Source organism: Myotis yumanensis, unplaced genomic scaffold, assembly GCF_028538775.1.
Source record: "Myotis yumanensis isolate MYYU_CA2020_CCGP unplaced genomic scaffold, mMyoYum1.0.hap1 SCAF_9, whole genome shotgun sequence".
Taxonomy (NCBI): Eukaryota; Metazoa; Chordata; class Mammalia; order Chiroptera; family Vespertilionidae; genus Myotis; species Myotis yumanensis.
This window is the reverse complement of record NW_027223760.1, coordinates 50,233,757-50,247,317: the sequence shown is the minus strand read 5'-3', so window position 1 is coordinate 50,247,317 and position 13,561 is coordinate 50,233,757.

The window sequence follows — 13,561 nt, the reverse complement described above, 5'->3', positions numbered from 1 at the left end:
CAGATTGGCCAGACTTGAATGTGAGAGCTGAGGGACAACTAGGAATTAAGTATTGCCAGAGACAAAATACATCAGTTTAATATCCTCCTCCCCAGAAAGAAAATTTTAAAAATAAGAAAAAATGGGTAATCCAGGTTAATTCCAAAGTTTTCTACCTTTGTGACAGCAGGATTTTGTACTCCATCCTGAGTTGAAGGTAATTATGAAAACAATTGAAATGCCCATGTGAAGATGTATAACTGGAATTCAGGGGAGACGTTTGAAAAAGAGAAGTAGACTCACATTTCATGTGCATTAATAGGCTCATATGTCGAAAAACTCAGCACTGAATGAGATATCTCAGAAATAGGTCACTGACAGGCTCCACATGTGGGAAGGTCAGAGAGATGGATGATTTTTTTAAAAGTAGCCATCAGAAGAGTAAGAGAAGAACCACCAGATAGTGGCTTGAGGGCAGGGGCCTTGCCTTTGTATATAAGTACAAAATGCATATAAGTACCTACCATTGTAGTAGACACTCAATAGTGTGTTTGGAAGAGAGAATGAATGGGAAAAAGAAAGGCAGGCAGGAAAGAAAGAGGGAAGACTAGATCAGGAAAGCCAGTTGTGGCAGACAGAAAAATCCCACTCAAAGATGCCCATGTCTTAGTCCCTGGAACCTGTCAGTGTGTTACCTTACATGGGAAAAGGGGCCAAGGTTACAACTTGGAGATGTGAACATTATCGTGGATTACCAGAGTGAGTCCACTCTAATCACATGAGCCCTTTAAGGCAGAAAAGTGGGACAGAGAGATGCGACATGAGAAGGACTCCATTCACTGTTGATGGTTTAGCAGATGGAAATAAACTAAGGAACACAGTGACCTCTAGAATCTGGGACCAGCTTTCAGCTCATAGCCATCAGGAAAGCTTGGACCTCAGCCGTACAACCACAAGGAACTGTTGGTCAACCAACAACCAACCCCACAAGCAGGAAATGAATTCTCCCCTAAAACCTCCCAAAAAGAACACAGTCTGCAGACACCTTAATGTTAGCCTGGTGAAGCTGGTACCAGACTTCTATCCTGCAGAACTGTACGATAAATTGTGCTACTTCAGTTACTAAGGTTCTGTTTTATACATGATAATTAATTATAAGTTATAAAAAGTATAACATTGGGAGAAGTGTTCATCCATAATTCCATCTCAAAGTGCAATGTTTTGTTATCAGATACACTATAGAACTTATCTGTATAATCTTAGAAACTAAATTTCTCTGGGCCTCATTTTACCCATTTTTTAAAACCAGATATAATACCTAGCCTGCTTACAGACAAAGGGTTACCAGTATGCCAGGTTTTTTCTTGAAGCCCTTTCCCAGATTAAAAATCTATGCCTTAGAGACTGTTACTTTTCCCAACACATCCACAGAGATCTTACCGTAGACCATCCTACTTTGAGATTAGGGAACAATCTAGTCAGAATTGCAATCCAATATAACCAAAGGCTGTCCAAAATGCCTGCAGCATAGACATTAGGGATAGCAAACAGGATTCACCTGAAGCATCATTGTCGGTTGTCAAAGTTGTCATTGTCAGTTGATTGAGGCCGACTGGAGTACTGTGATAAGAGGGATTCTGAAGCTAATTCCAGGCTAACTAAATCTTGTGCTTTAATATCACTATTCAAGTGGAATGGCTGTCAGGGATGTAAAGAGCAGGATGTGGCTGTGTGAACCACATATGCACCATCTCTGCAATGTTGGCGGGGGGGATGACTAGGTAGTATAAAGATCTATCATTGAAATTGCTTGCTATTGCCTGGAGGAGAAGACATGTGAACTGAGTCTTTAAATGGGTAAATTTTGGTAGAAAAAGAAGAGACCAAACCCTGGTGTTATGCATATATATATATATATATATATATATATATATATACATATATTGAGCAAGGACTGATAAACCAATGGACTGGCTCTCTCAACCTCCATTCACCTTCTTTCTAGTTGTCTTCATGTATGCCAAGACTTCTTTGCAACTAGGATTCTGGATGCAATGATATGCATTGTATTCCATGTAGAAAGCAGAAGTGAGGAAAAACCATTTTCATACCCCCTTCGGCTCTTTATTGCTAGCTACATGATATAGAAATGGTTTTGGCTTTATCCCTCCTCAATCACATTCTAGCTTTTTTTCCCCAGCCTCTTTGGTTGAGAGGCAATTACTTGCAGCAGCATTCATGGCAGCAGCTTCTGATCCCTAGCTTGCTGCAATATATTTTTTAATTCAATCTATCTGGTAGCAGCCTCCATGGTACCCTGAGAGTTGTCCTTGGAGGCCCAGCCTAGACCCTTCATCCAGCCCTTCTGACACCATTGTAAACACCCAATTGCCTGGGTTAAATCCCTTGCTGTCTAAAACATGTAGCCCTGCCAGCACGGCTTAGTGGCTGAGCATGAACCTATGGACCAGGAAGTCACGGTTCGATTCCTAGTCAAGGCATATACCCAGATTGCAGGCTTGACCCCAGTGTGGGGCATGCAGGAGGCAGCCAGTCAATGATTCTCTCTCATCATTGATGTTTTTATCTCTCTTTCTCCCTCTCTCTTCTTCCCTGAAATCAATTTTTAAAATAATAAAACATCTAGAGTGACTTCTGCTTTCTACATTGAACCCCCAAATAGTGGCAGAATAGTCAAAGACGCAGAGCTGCAAAAGTGTTTGGTACGATCAGGGAACAAAGAAGAATTTAGCTTGACTGAAGAGATGAGAGTATTTGGGGAGCTCAAGGAGATGGAGATGGACTGGATTGCTGGGTCAGAGACAGACTCTGGAAGCCTTTCATGCCACAGTGTGGAGTTCAGACCTCACAGGGCATAGCTATCACAGGGTGAGGCAGGATGGGGTGAGGTTGATGGAATGGAACATGGAGAGCCTGGAAATAGGAAGACTCATTGGAGGGCCTGAGAAGAGGAAGGTCTAGAATAAGGTAGAGAGGCTGGGAGTGAGAAGAAAAGTTTAAATACAAGGATTTGGAGGAAACACTGAAAGTTGTGCAAAAGATATAAAAGATACAATATTCCTGACCTCCAAAGCTCATTTGATTAAAAATATTCCTTTGTCACAAAATAGGTGGCTGTAAATAGGTCACTATATATGAACGTATGTGTAATTCCAGGACCTACGGCTTTATTCAATGAAAGTGAAAATCTGTATTCTCCTTTGGTTCCTTCCTCTTACAGCCAGGAGGGGAAGATTTGGTAGAATAATATTAGTCAAAGTTAGACAAACTGCTTTTGATCCATCTGCAGGCTCTGTCCGCTGACACTGCTCCCTTTCACTGCTGAATCATTGCAGAGAGTGTCCAAGGAAAATATTAATCCCTGAGATTCTGGAATGTTGCCCTATCCTGGCAGTGTAAACCTAACAGAAGAAAGGCCAAGAGTGAAGCAATGTCCCCTGAGAAGCCCCGCTCCCAGGCCACCAAAGTTTCTGCCCTAGTTCCCAGGCCACTCAAGATCTCTCAAATTAGAGGCATTGTCCCTCTTTCTTGAGTGTCTTCTATGCCCAAGCACTGAGCCAAGATAGTTACAACTGTCATCTCATGTTACCGTTATGATAATCTTTGTAATAAATATTTTCTCTATAATTACACAAATGAGGAATCTGGGGTTCAGAAAGCTTACAGAAATTTTGACCTATTCATACAACCAATTAATTTTCTCCCTTTAAACTGGAAATCAGGGTGAATTCTGGGATTTAAGAAACGACAATCAGCTCATCCTCTCCTACCAGACAGCACAGAATCTCCCAAGTTTGCAATGTTATTGGTTAGGCTTCATCTTTATGAAATATTTTAGGAAAAATGTGGAGAAAATATTGAGACTTTCCAATTATCAAGATTTGTATAGTCTTAAAGTTGTTTGTTTCTCATCCTTTGATCACTTGATTTCATGATTAAAAATTAGGTAACTTTCCTCAGACCAAATCAATTCCATTTTTTAAAAGATGGAGCCTTTAAAAAATAACTCTGGTTTTTGGATCAACAAACATTCACAAAACCTAGAAGAATTGATTCTTATTAATTGCTGCCAATAATTATGAAAAGGGAAAGGAGGAGAAGTAGAATTCCTAAATGAAGTGGAACTTTCTCACATGACTGGCCGCCCAAGACAGTGATCAGTTTCTAGCAATCTTGACACCCAACTTTTTTAGCCTTCAAAAAGTCAAAGAACTTAAGAAAAGTTCAGCCACTAACTGGTCCTGTAATATTTTCTAAGTCACTCTTTTACTATCCTACTTGCTTAAAAAAAAAAAAAGTACTAGTTTCACTGTGTCCCAGGAGTGTTGGGCAGACTAATTAATAGCTAGAAAATGCTTTCAAATGCAGAATGCTATGTTCGTATGGGCTAACTTTTTTTTTTTATCAGTAATCATGTTAATACCCTATTCATTTCACTGGTAATTGTATGGCGCCATCATCGTAATGCAATGATGGGCACCATGCAAAAGTCAGGAGAGATGATCTAATGATGTCAAGATGAAATGCTGTCAGTGTAAGTCTATAAAGATAGTATAACACTGTCAAAGATGAAAGGAAATTATGGCATTGTAAGTTCTACTACCATTAGGAGATGTGAGAAGGGAAGGGTTCCACAATCTGGGGCAATGTCTGTTATGACAAATGTGCTCAGGCAACTTAAAAGACAAACTGGCATTCCTCATCCAATTTTCTTTACCCGGAGATTTTTTTTTATTAAAATTCTCTCTTAATTTCCTACATGAATGTCTTCAGGCCCAGAATAGGACTATGATTCTCAAAAGCAATTTGTGTTTGAAATATTCATTGTTCTGTGGATCTATGGTCCAACATTAAATTGCAGCCGATCGTCATGTCTTTTGCAAGGGGGGGGGGAGTACATTTAAAAAGTTTTGTGAAAGGTAATAGTCCTCCAAGTTCACTCTTTGAAGAAACGTTGGCATTAAGAGTGATATCTCTGTTATACATGGCACATGCCTCAGTCATGTGTGTGCCATGTACAGTCCCTGTAGGCACAAGCGTTTATCCTCTCCATACATCAGATTTTGAAAAGTCGTAGGAAGGTCCAAGCTGAAGTAAAACAAACCTTTTAGAATACTTTTGTGCATTTGGGAGCCTCGGGTTTCAGTCCTCTGAAGTTTTCTGTTATGTGGGGGACTCAGATTAAATAATTTTTAAAATATAGAGGCCTGATTTCTGCCAAGACTATTAGAAAGATAATAATCAAAATGAAATAAGGGATATAGAGTCAGAATGTGGAGAAAGTTAGACAAGGATTGGTTGTGCTCAGGGATTCCACCAGTGTATGTGGTGCCTTTGTGTGAGTTAGAAACGGAGGCACCTTTCTTGGAGTAGAGACAGCTTCTCCCCTGGGCACATGGCTGGGCGAGTACGATGCAGGCTGGTTTCAGTTCCCATCCGCCCCTTGCCATGGCTCCCTTATGCAGTGCACAACCTGCACAACCACAGGTAGTGGCCCTGACCATCCCTAACATCCTGGGTATAGGTCAAGTAGCTGGACCCCAAGGACTCTAGAAAATCTTTGTTCTGCCTACCACACAAATTCCCATGATGCCAGGATACTGGACATTCCCAAAATGGCCTCCTGAAAGATTTGAGGGAGTGTTAGAAATACACCATAAAATCAGGGTTTGGCTGGGACTGTTCCAGCTTATGCCTGATGTTCTAGGGTAGTTATTACCATTCACTTTCCAAAGTGTCCTGGTTTAAATGACACAATATATATGGCCATCCTACACATACCTTTGATAAGGAGCTGAAAATTTTTCCAGAATAGATAGATGTGTGAGGAGCATAAGTGAATGTGAAAGTGGGGGTGGGGGAGAATGAAGGTAAATGGTGGAATAGGATCTCTCGCTCAGTTTTATGTTGGGTTGGTCCAGGGACCAATTGCTCATTGACATTTAACACCAGCTGAAATTATGCTCTTTATTAGAGCAACTTTCCTTGAATCTTCTTGGCTCCAATACTAAGGGTCACTCAGATATACATCATATTTCAACTTACTTTCCTAAGTTGTGGACACTAATATCCAGCAATTGGATCTCAAAGAAAAGTGAGGTTCATTAAAGGGAAAGGAGGTTGTTGATATGAACAAACCCTTACAACTAAAAGATTTATTGCCTGTGTCTTTAGATGTCAGAATTCAAAGAAAAGGAGAGGAGCAACAGAAATTCTGTATCTATAGCGCCATGATTCTTTGCTTTTATTGTCCACAGGGTATAGGATTTTCTTTTTGGAGATTGCCCCGTGCAATGACCTTACTGGCCATGGGAGCGTAATTAAGATTCGTAACCGCTTTGTCTCACAGTCCGCAGTGTAAATGGGATAATGTTGGCGCCTCCGTATAGGCTGTTGTAAAGATAAAATGAAATAACATACACAAAACAATCAGCACATAGTAAATGACTAAAAAATGATGTTTTTTACTTTAAAAGAGTAGCAAATTTGCTTCAGTCTATGAGCAACTTGTGCGTGTGTGTGTGCGCACAGATAGCATTTTAACCATGTGACATTCTGACCAATCTTGGGTGACAGGACAATTTGTTGTTGTTTTTGTTTGTTTTTTAATACATTTTTATTTATTTCAGTGAGGAAGGGAGAGGAAGAGAGAGATAGAAACATCAATGATGAGAGAGAATCACTGACCGGCTGCCTCCTGCAGGCTCCACACTGGGGATCAAACCCGTGACCTGGGCATATGCCCGGACTGGGAATTGAACAGTGACCTCCTGTTTTACAGGTTGATGCTCAACCACTGAGCCATGCTGGCTGGGCGACAGTACAGTTTTATGTAATGTATAAAATAGGAAGGTAGGAAGTCAGGTTTCTCACCTCCTTACCTACCTCTCAAGAATATTGTGAGGGCAAGTATTAAATTATATGAGAACCCTTTGGGATTTTTTTTTTTAAAAAGTTTAAACTCTAAGCAAATTCAAGATATTATTATTATTATGAAAGTGGACTCTCTGGGCCTCAGTATATGAAATATATCTTATAGGTATTCAAGGGGTACCTTTTATTTAAAATGAATGTATTTGAAAGTGGACATTATTCCTAAAGATCTAAACATAGTCGCTAACTGTGATTCCTATTAGTGCTTTCTCCCTCTGTTCCACCCCTGGAGTGCAGAGGAGGTGGCAGCTGGTCTTCCCTGGGCCTGGGAGAGCGGAGCCAGGCAGCTCCCTTTCTCAGGGGCCCACTAACCTCCAGGGACTGGAGCAGAAGCTCAGGCAAGCCCAATGGTTAGCCTGGCATGCCCATGAAGAGAGTAAGGATTGCAAGGATGGCTGTAGGTGGGAAAGAGGGAGTTACTGGTAGCCAGGCAGGAAGAGATGGCAGCCCCACATGAGCCAGCAATTCTAGGCCTGGATACTCCCAGGCATAGTATAGGGTGGAAGGGATACTCACTAGGCACCGGCCCTCAAAGGCTAGGTGCTTTATTCCCAGCAGTAGTGACTGGCAGGCGGTGCCAGCACATCATGGCTCACACCCTCCAACAAAAGATGGGGAAGGAGTGCCAAGATGGAATAGGAGCAAGTTCAAACTAAATGAAGGGCAAATATATAAAAGTTGAAGACCACCCATAACAGCCTGATACAGCTACTCCTCGAGGCTACTGTGAAAGGAGAAGTGAATTATACATGAAATCCCTTTGGGAGAGCCATTTAAAGGTCTATAAAATTTGCAAAAGACTTGCCAAATGTTCACCATGAGACTATGAAGTGGAACGGAGCCCAACAACATATTAGAAAAACTTAGAGAACATTTTCCCCCCCTAAACTGTGATGTTTAGGGCCATGTTGGATTTTAATGATCCTAGTAAAACAAAGTCACAAAGAAGAGAACTGACATTAGCAATTCTACTCCATTTGTTCCAACTTCTCTGGGAGGTGTTCCCCAAAAGACAATCTTTGGGTGGACAGGTGCTTTTTCCTAAATGCCACCCCAATGATTATTCTAATTCAGAGAGAGCAGGGTGGTTATTAATGCCTGGCTGTTTCTATCTTTTTGCTTTCCATCCTTCTATTTCCATATTCTTCTATTTTTCCATTGTTCTTGTAAGTTAGGGAAAAATTACCAGGTGATTTTAATTACTAAAAATTCCCTTTGGCCCCCGGTTTTACATCTAATTGACTGACTTTAGGAATAATTCTATTAAAAATATTATCACTGTAGCAAAGATGATTTTTTGGGTCCATCTCTCTTTCCCAGTGCTAACTATTTCTCCCTATCCCCTCCAAGTTCACTGTGCAGGTTAACTGCCAGCGACCTAGCACAGTTACTCTGTAACATGACTCTGAAAGTGTCTGAAACTCTTAAACAGCAAGTGTGAAAAAGCTGTAAAACGGTACACCCCTGACGCAGCGAGACTCAAATAAACAAAGGAGGCAATGGAGAAGTGTAGGGAAAGAATACTGCATCCATAGTACATTCTGATTTTTTCCATGTATGAATACAGCTATTCTGACCTCTATCTGTTATTTACTTAGTTTGTTGCTTTCCACTTACGCTTTTTTTTTCCTTTGAGAGGATTTAATGCAATGTCCGTATATATTCTGTGGCTAGCTGAAGTCCAGAGTTTCATAAAAGAAAGTATCTTTTCCCTCTATAGTGCCAAGGATTCCTGAAACATGTAAGATAAATTCCAGATACCCCTAAACACTATTTTATTTTTTCTATTAAGGTATAATTGATATGTAGCATTATATTAGTTTCAGATGCACAACATAATAATTTGATATTTGTATATAGTGTGCAATGATCGCTCACAAGTCTAGTTAACATCCATCACCACCTGTAGTTACAATTTTTTTTCTCGTGAAGAGAACTTTTAAGATCTACTCTCTTGGCAACTTTCAAATATGCAATACGGTATTATTAACTATAGTCACCATGCTATACATTACATCCCCATGACTTTTTTTTTCCAACTAGAACTTTGTGCCTTTTGATCCCCATCACCATTTCATCCACACCCACACCTCCAAACCCCATTTTAGATTAGCAATAGTGAAGGTAGACATGTAGTGTGCTGCCTGCAAAGTGAGGTCTGTTGAAAAAGTTGCAGCATCAACCAGTGTTTCTTGATTTCCTAAGTAACCAATCAAAATGCATACACCAGTTGGGAGTAAAAGTGCGAAAATGCATTCAAACCACAGGAGACACGCAGTCAATACCCAAAATGGTAAACCAGGATGCAGCAATAATTTATATGAATGTATATGTTTATAATACTTTGCTAAATGCACCATCCAAGAGCCTGCTATGTTGAGCCAGTGAAGTGAAACTGAAGACTTCATGTTGCAAAAGCAGTATTTGCAGTAACTGCCCATGGGCTATATAAGTTGACTGCTACGAAGATCCTGGGTGCAAGGAGGGTAATGAATATTTTCAGCCCATGATTTTAAAAGTGACTCCATTGCTTTGTCAGCTGCACTTCACTTGCAAAGCTATTGACTTCTCCTTTCTGTTGCCTTAATTTCCTTCTGCAGGAGCACAGAGGGTGCAAGTCCAGGTGGGCACTGAGCCTTTGACTGATTGTGCTGTGGAACACAGCAGGGAAACCTCTTATCTCAGGCTGGTTGCTTGTTTAAGAATCTGTTTCTCTATAAAAGGTATAAGGTAGTAAACACAGCTGTAGAAAAGGTTTTATATTTTCTTGCTGTTTGTTTTAATCTGTTAAAATGATGTAATTAAGGCAGAGTGCAAAGGTGTCTATAAAATTAGACTAACTGCCTGTGTGCATATATCTTGTGGGCCAAGTTTCACCGAGCTCACAGTGTTTGAATAATCTGAATGGATTTGACTTTAGAAGTGGGTTTGTGTTGTGTGTTTTTTTACTTCTTTGCATACAGTGTTGTCGGATCATAGAAATACAGTGGCTTAGGATCAATGAACTTTAAAATTCTAAATTGATCTTGTAATTAGGATGTTATTAAAGATGAGTTAAGCTTTGCTCTTGCTACTTCCTGGCCAGAGTTGGATCGTTGCTCTGAATTCCTGTCTGCCGATTACTCTTCTTTTAACTCCACAAGGGGTATTTTTTTAATTGAAATATTTTTATATCTTTAAGAAGAATAAAGGTTTTGTAAATAGTATCACAGCCAACCCTTCCTTTCAAGAGGATGAAGTCTGAGTTTAGGATGAAGAATATGCCTCAATTTCTGTTTGCAAAGACATATAATAATATAATCCCACGTACTTCCTACTTAGATGAACTTGAAGTGTTTTCAGCTGTGGTACACTAAATTCGCCTCATAGAGAATAGATTCGAGTGGATGCTTCAGGCCTTTTCCTAGCCAGTTATGTTTGCTGACTGAATAAACACATTTTAATGTCTTAATTATGAAAACAAAATGTGCAGAAGTCTATGATCTACTCTATCATTTGGAAATAAACTGAAAAATCCTATTAGGTTGGAATTAAGTGGAAAATAGTTTCCCCTTTTGGGGATTTTTAATTTTATTCAGAATATTTATATAATTGCCTGCTAGTGAATCTTTTGAGATTATTGTATTGGAGAAGATCTTAAATTCCAAACACATTTTTCTTGAGGGCAAGGGGGGTACTGTCATTAATTTCAGCATGGAATGAATCTTTCTTTGTACTTATCCTTTCCCTTGCCTCCCTCCCTGGGTGAGCTCATTGTCAATTTCCATAGGCGCCAACGCGTTTGGCTTGGGCCTAAGTTAGTTCAGCCTCAAGTGCATGGGAAGAACTTTAAACTAGGTGGAGAATTAAAGAGTTTTGCTAACTCAGAAGATGAATCATCTCTGAATGTCAGTTCCAAGACAGTGCCTCTTGCTCTCTGTTGGAAGATAGGAAGACACAAAGGCTATTCAGCTGAGCTGCCCAAACCAATGACCAACAACTTGTAATCCTTTTGAAAACCTTCACCTCTTTTTGCAATCATCACTCCTATCTTTCCATCTCACCCCAATTCGTAAAAATGTGTCTCTTCTAGACAAACATCAAATTGAATATTTCAGGGCTGATACCTTATGTTATTAAATGGTCTTAGCTCAAAGAGAAATGAAGCTCCATTGTAAATAAAATGATTACTCCGGTCTATATCCACAAATGTCTGATGAAACCAGCTTTGTTTGTATTTGAGATCTGGGATGAAAAGTGCTCTTAGATGGACTGTGATCAATAAGGACATAACAACAGTGAACTGCCCTGAGAGCATTCCCCCACTGGATAAAGAAAAGAAATGAATAAGACATAGCAAATAAAAGGTAAAGCAAACCTCAGCCCAGGGACAGAACTTTTGAAAGGAAGGTAGTCCACTGATAAAAATGCTAAAGCCAAGCCTGGCTGGCATGGCCTGACGTGGCTCAATTGGTTGGAGCGTCCTCCCTTACACTGGGCGGTCGAAGGTTCATTCCCATAGGGGCACATACATACCTAGGTTGCTGGTTCCATGCCCCCCCCCCCCCCCACACACACACACATACACACCCCTCTTCCCTGTTAGGGCAAGAATGGGTCAGTGATTCTCTTCCTCCCTCCCTCTCTAAAATAAAATAACATGATTTATATCAACTTTGCATATGTAAATAATACTATCATGTTCTGGGGTCCTTTATCTGCCTGACTTATGTGCATAGAATTGATGTGCACAGTGTTTTAAATAAACAAAACAGTAGTTTCCATATCAAAAAAGATCTTAAGTTCATAAATTAAATATCTTCAGGTGCACTGATTTGTCTGAGCCTCAAGCCCAAAGGAAAAGAAGTCCTACTTTTGGCACACCTGTGAATACATAGGTTTCCACATTGGGCCAGAGGGAGAAAGCTGAGTTAATGCAGTTATTAAAAGTGTCTCCCCTCACCACTTCCCGAGGTACTCTCCCTGCAAAGTCAGGGGGCACTATCTTTCCAATTTAGACGAGCAGCGGCGCACCCGCAGCCTCTCCAGCATCTCGTCTTCCTAGACTCGCTAGGAAACAAGGGTCAGTCAGCCTGGACTGTCTCCAGTCACCACAAGAGATTGAACAGAGCGAGTTACTCCCCCAAATCGCCAGATTTCTGCTGAGACCTAAAAATAAGGGTGATCTCGTGGGCGGAGGAAGGAAGCATATAAATACATAAGGAGTAAACAAAAGGAAGAAAATCGCTTGGGGGTACGGGAAACCACGCAGTGGTGGGCTCAAACCCGGAGGACCAGCCGGCCACCTCCAGCCAGGGATTCCGATTCTTGGAAAACGGTTGCCATTTATTTGTGCGCTGTTCCGCGCGGACACTGGGTGGCGCTCATGGTAAAGACTTGCACTTCTTTTAGGGTCCGTTTCTCCACCATCCCCACCACACCCCACACCACCGCCCCTTGCAAATTTCGGCTTCCGGGAGATGACATTACTCACGTTCTTCCTACGTGTCGCAGTGGGGAGCGCACTTCTGGAGAAGTTTGATGCCGCGGGGCCATTTCTCCAAGGCTGAGCCCTTCGATGGGGTTTGAAAGAGGCAGCAGCGTCCGGTCCACTGGCCTTAAGACAAAGGTCCAGACCTTGGTGTCAGAAACACCCACCGTACCAGCAACACCCACAGAACCTGAGAACAGGGACACCCAGCGCGCGTGCGCCCAGAGCGTGGGTCCGCAGCGCGGCCAGGCCCGGGCTCGGCGTGGGGAGAGCCACAGGGACTGCAGTGTGACCTGAAGTGGGACTGTGTTGTGATCAGGCTCCAGCTCCTTTGAACTTAGCGCTCTCCTTCCAGGCAAGGGTAGGGGGGAGTAGGGTGGACTTAGTAAGGAAGCTGAACAAAGTGGATAAAGACCTTCAGAGACGCACCCAGATTTGCAAGTTTCACCCAGCAGCGGCCTTTGCTCTTTAGGGCCAACGCTTTAGGAACTGGAACAAAGAAGCTAAATGGAAGAGAGAATATCTTTTTTTGGACGGAGGAGAAAGTGACAGCAGAACCGAGACTAACTGGACACTGTAACGTTGTGTTCTCCACCAGACCCCAAGCTTCTCCATTTTGCCCAAAGTCTGCAACTTCCCATCCCACCCTGTTTAGAATCTGCCTTCTCAGCAAGGTCTAAACACGTTGCTCAGAACACCCTCGGTTGCTCAGAACACCCTCGTTAGCATAACCGTGTTGCCTTCTTTCCCTTCACGTGGTAACTTTTAAACCTGCAAGAAATAAAAGATTCCACTGGCCTTTGCCCGGAGGCGACTTGGACCCTCCCTGGCATTGCCTTGGGGATGCGATTCCTGTAATTACACAGCAGGATGTGCTTAAATTAAGGTGGCTCGATTGGCACCTAGAACTTTCCCGAGCAGAGGCCAGGATTTCAAGCCCGACCGGGTTGTCAGTGGCTCCCGATGCCCCATAGCTCTAAATGTAGAGCGTGAGCAGCAGGGTCAACATCCACACCGCGGGGTCAGGATGGGCCCGCAGCCCAGGCTCTGTCTTCTGGGCGTCAGTCTCAAGCAAGTCCAGGGCAGCACAGACCTCCAGGAGGAGATTCGGGCCGGGTGGGGGAGGGCGCTGAGGGACCCTGTGACACACCCCTCCCT